The sequence below is a fragment of the Poecilia latipinna genome, unplaced genomic scaffold, assembly GCF_001443285.1.
Source record: "Poecilia latipinna isolate Pla-1442-1.1 unplaced genomic scaffold, P_latipinna-1.0 Scaffold324, whole genome shotgun sequence".
Lineage (NCBI taxonomy): Eukaryota > Metazoa > Chordata > Actinopteri > Cyprinodontiformes > Poeciliidae > Poecilia > Poecilia latipinna.
In genome coordinates, this window is record NW_015112940.1 from 106,294 (window position 1) to 112,293 (window position 6,000).

Genomic DNA, 6,000 nt, shown 5'->3' on the forward strand with positions numbered 1-6,000 from the left:
CCTCCAAAGTTGGGCAATAAAAAAAAATTAAAAATAAAAGTGATTGAGATCTATCAATCTGGAAAGGGTTACAAGGTAATATCTAAAGTTTTGGAAATCCTGTGAACCACATAGAGAGCCATTAAAGAGGTTAAAAACAAACAAAAACAGTCAGCAATTGCAGTTTTACCAGTAAGACCACCTTAAAACACCAAATAGACATAAAATTTTATGTACCACTGAAAAATGGTATAATGTCCCTGGGAACTAACTTAATACCACGAAGAAGGACTCTGCTGCACTATGCACATGTAAATAAATTAAAAGGAAAAGGCATCTCATAGCTCTGTTCCACAACACTGACCCCATTCAGCTGCATGTATTTAAATATCTTCTGACAAGGGTCCACAGAGGTGAGGTAACCTTGGACTTTGCATCATAGACAAATTTCTCTGACCTGAAGTGATGACAAAGTGCCACACAGAGCACCGCAGCAGAGCCGTGCGAGTCAGTGGGAGGCCGAGGTGTTAACGAGAGGAATATGAAGGCTGACAGAACGAGCAAAGGAGGGAAAACGCATCCAGAGCGAGGGACGGAAAGGAGGACGAGAGAGATCACCAGCGATACGTTCCCTCTCTCAAGGCCGTGGCGCCGCATGGCCTCATGGTCACGTTCCCCCAGTTGACATCACCAAGATGAAGTTGTTCCTTTTTTTATGAGTGGGACTTTAACTTTGCAGCTGTTGTATTCCTTCACTGTCATGTGGAAGATGCTGGAGTAATAAATCACAGCCCCATCATCTTGATGCTAAATAAAATGACATTTTGAGGCCGAATTGAGGTCATTGCTCCGGCAGTTTATCATTCACCTTAACACTGTACTGAGTGTTGTCATGTGAAAAGAGATGGATGGAAAAGCTTCCTGACTGCAGAAAAAAAAAACAAAAAAACATTTTACTTCACCCTTTAAAAAAAAAAAAAACAAGCTTCTGTTTTACTTTGCAGGTATTATTCATCAGTGAAGAAAAGACACAAGAGCCTGCTTTAGGAGAACTGAGGGAGAGAACTCTATTAAGACAAATGACATTTTATTAGATTGTCTTGCAGCATTAAAATGAATAGTATTTATGTGATCTTAATTCTCATCTCTATAAAGCTGTAAATAATTATACCTCCAGAGAAGAAAGATGTGATGTGTGGTCTTTCTTTTACATCATTAACATCATTTAGAAGAAACAAAGTGAGCTCATTTAGCATTGCTCATTATATGAGCTAATGGGAATTTGTTATTGAGGAATGATAGAGATGTTTAATTAATTTGCATCCATTTGCTTTGAAGGAAGGTTGAATAACTTACTGTAGAATGAAACTCGGTTGTTGAAATGATCTACCCTGACTGATGGTGAGAAGCTATATCAGTCTTGCCATTTGATCTTTCAAACTTAATGTCACTGCAATGTAACATTACAGCCAGTTGTACAAAGACATTACCATTTGTACTTAGCTGACATAATACGCAACCAGTTCTCATCAATAACATTCTTTTAGTTCACTAGGAGGATAAAGTCTCAACAGAGTAATTCAGTCTGATGGGAATTCGTTGTATTGTCACATGCAAATGTTTTTAAATAAGTGAACACAGGCAGAAAGATTATTTCTAGGCATTGCTAATGTTAAAAAAATGTAGCAGAAAAATCTGATATCACAGTTTAATGACTCAGAAGTGCAGAAACAAACGAAAAACCCTTTGGGATCCCTGAAAGCGTCTGACCTGGCACATTTACACGATTCTGTGTGGGAGATTTCACTGTAGAGCAGTGACGGATGCAATCTCATTAAAAAAATGAAACAATGCAACAGGCTAACAAATGTAAAATAAAAATAACTAAATGATGACAACAAAACATAATTTAGATTTTTACATATATATATATATATACATATATATATATATATCTGCAAACATTTAATACAAATTGCATAATTAGTGGCTGTTTGTTGTTGCAAGTCATGCTCTCTTCAGCTGCCCCCCGTTCTGAAAAGGTAGCAGCCATTTTCATCAGTTTTGTTTTATTACCTGATTTTTCAGAGCCTTCAGGTTTCATACCAACCTTGCATCAGTTTTTAAAATCCAGGTGTAAGAGGGAATATTCTCTACTATAATAATAATAATAATAATAATAATAATAATAATAATAATAATTATTATTATTATTATTATATGCATATATTTTTTGCAGTTATTTTTTGTAACCAAAACTAATACCCGTGTATAGTAATTACTTGTTTACATATCATATCTAAACAAAACAAACAACAACAAAAAACAAGTTTAAGTGCATGTAAATAGAAAACTCTTGGTTTCATTTAGAAACTCTGCTAGTTATAGTTTGGCATAAAGGGAAAATATTTTTTAATACCTAAAATAAAATGTCACCAAATGTTTTGAATTAAAAAAAAAAAAAAAGATTAATGTTTTTATCTGGAGTATTTTTTTTTGTTTTTTTTTTTAATCACATATGGTCAGAAAAGCAAAGTGGAAATAAAATGTGTGAGAAACAAACCAGATCAGCTCTCTTTTACAACTAGATTTTGTCTCGCCATGATCAGCAGCTTCAGCAGAACAGAAATCCAACCGAGAGACTTCCATCACTGGCTGTGATCTGACTTTAAGCCCAAGGTCATGTTCACCGTCCAGATGCAGCCTGGGTGTCCCACTGCGGGTCATGAGCAAGTGTGGTCATTTATCTGCTGAGATCATTTATCTGAGTAAAATATGAGCTGCTTCTTGATCTTGAAATCTACGGGTTTCCTAGTCGCATCACTAAGATCTAACCTTCAACGTCAGATCACAGTATGAATAATAATAAAGAAAGAAATCCATATGTTTTTATCAAGAGCTTTTAAAAACGACCATTGCATCATAACTGCTTTAATTCAAATAAAATGTTTCTTTTAGCTGGATATCATCAAACTAAGCAGACGGGTTGAGTAATATTTAGTAAATAGGTGAGTAAAATTAGATTTTTATAGCACCTTTCACAGATGAAATCACGACAAGTTCACAAAACATAAAAGAAGATCAAATATAAACATCAAATTAATTAAAAGCCTGTCTGCATAAATATGTTTTTAGCTGCATTGTGACATAATGAGTGAAATCGACACGGTGTAAAAAAAAAAAGCAAAGGGGGAGAATTCCACAATCAGGGTGTAATGGCCTGAAACAACCAATCCCTGCAGGATTTAAACTGAGTAAGTTGGGCTGACAATAGACTCTAACCACTGGACCTCAGAGCTCTGGCAGAAGCCTGAGGCCAAGGCATGTCAGAAATATATTGGCGGAGTCTGACCATGCAGAGCCCAAAAAGTTAGAAGTAATTTAACCAAAAAATTAACAGGGAACCAGTGAAGAGAAGATAAGGCAGGAGTAATATGAGCTCTCCTGCTTGTTCATGTTAAGAGTCCTGCTGCAACATTCTGCACAGTCTGAATTCCATCCGCTGCAGCACAATAATATCAAAAAAACTATAAATTAATTTCATATTAGGTCAAATGATGTGTGTAAGATTTGAAATTAAAAGATTAGGACTTGGATTTGACTCAGAACTTGCAATGCTTTGACTTTGGACTTTCATGCAGTTGCTTGGGACTCGACTCGAAACTTAGGTGGAAAAAATATCTGGTGTAAGGCCTGTAATACAATACAGCAAGTGCAGTGAGGTCACAGGTCTTGCAGGTTGACACTCCCACCTGAGATAAACACGCAGAACATGAATAACATGGATGTACAGTGAAATTCTGAGAGTGAGCAATCATAACTAGACCAAGACATCCCTGATTTCAAATAATGACTGATTGTTTGCTAATCTGGCTGAAGTACTGGGCTGAAGACATCACAAAAGAAGCTTAAGTGCAGTCTTGTTATAATTCATTTAGCTTTGGTTTCAGTTTTGTTTGCCTCCTTTCCACTTCCTCAGTGTTTATATCCTATTTGGCTTAGCTATATTATACTTGACATTATTGCCAGAAAAGTCTTGCCATATCAGTTCCTTCCTTTGGGTTCAGTTTTTGTACTTATACAATGTTTTGTTCTGTTTACTTTGATCAGTTTTGCTCTTTTTCCTTATTTGGATATTTCTCCTAGTCTCAGTTCAGCTCAAGCGTTAATCATTTTTCCTCAGTCTACCAGTTTTTCTCCTCCACGAGCTGCTTATGCTCCACAAGAGTTTTTTTTTGTTGTTGTTAATTATGAAATATTTCCAGTTTCCCTCCATCCATCTCTGCACTCGGGTTTTTTTCTGCAACCTACAAATTTTTTAATCATTTATTAAAATATACCATGCTCACATCTATGTGTACAGGGCCTAAATCTCAAAGACTTTGGTCAGACTCTTCCCTTTATAAGTCATAGATTTTTATTATTATTTTTTTTTTTATGTAGACATTTCAATTTACCCAACAGGTGACTGTGCAGCTGCTTATGGTCATATTTTCAAGGATAAGCCAATAAAATGCCTCTGATTTTCTGCTCAGAGGAAGTTGGATTTTTTTTTTATTTTATTTATGGGATTTGTTCTTCAACGCTGTGTAAGGAAATCAGTGGAGGTTTTCACAGGCTTTGGTGTGGATACATTTATTTGTGAAGATAAAGAGAGGGTTCTGCTGTCATTGACTCAACAGTAGCATGTCCTTGAACATAAGCATCCCACCAAACAGCCCCCTATAAAGCGGAAAACATATTGTAGTTGACCATAAGTAGTGGGTGCTGGCATCTATGTTACTGGAGAAGGTGACATGACTCACAATGAGCTGCAGGAGTCGGTTATCAGGGTTGTAAGTTAGCATAGCACCTCCTGAAGGTTGAAACTTAACTTCACCTGCAGCTCATTTGACCATATGAGTTAAAAAAGAGACACTCAGAGAAAATGAATGAGGGAAACGAGCCTTTATTCCCACATTTCAGGGTTGGACGTGCTTGACGACTTTATAAACATCTAGATCAGTCTCCCACCCAAACTACAGTGTCTAGCAGAAGTACTTCTTGAAATTTTCCACATTTTTGACATAACAAACTCAATGTAGCACATGATAATGACGTAGAAACAAAATAATACATTATTTTATTTTATTTTTTTTAAGTGCAAAGTGTGAGTTTGTATTCAGTTGGGGCTTCAGCTGAGGTAAAGCAACAAAGTCATGGTTTAGATCAAAGCATAGTCATCTGCTTGATTGGCTCAGTCAAAGTCCAGACCCTAAATCTGATTAAGAACCTGTGCTAAGACTTTATAATCAATCCAGAATGAGCAATAACTTTTAGTCTGCAGCTGTGCAGCAAAAGGTGGCACTACACAATACTGACTCAGGGTCTTACAAATCTACACCACACCCGCATTCAAAGGAACTCAAAGGCGCTGTAGATTAAAGAGAGGGCTTTTGAAATTCAGTGTTGCAATTTGTAGCAAATTTAACTAAAGCTGCTTAAGCCGCAGGATAAATGGTTTGGTGTTTACCTGATGGATTTAAGGGGATCATCTGATCCCCTTAAATCATGGTGTGTAGGTTCTGAGGTGCATCAATTATTGGCTGAAGATGCTCCCACCGGAGTCTCCTTTGGCCAACTTTTCCAACATCATTGTGGACAGATGTGTAGGCAGGATACCTATAATACCCACACAATGCAACGAACAGAGAGTGCTTTGAGCTAGTTGAAATAGGACAGATGTGATTAATGTGATGCGCTTTGAAATACAAGCCATTTTACACCAGATAAAGGATGAGAGAAACTTTACCGAGCGATAGACGGTGACTGCAATATAGACTCCCAATCCAGCTCTGAGAAACCCAAACACCAGCAGTAGAGAGAGTTACATTATGTGTCAAAGATTAGTGATGTCATGATAGATGGTGTTTGTGTTTTTGGTTTTCACTTGTTTTTGTGTTTGGGCGGCTCATTATTGCCATTAAAGTCTTTTTGTATCTTTTTTTTTTTTACATATAGTTTGAGTTTTTACCACCTTTG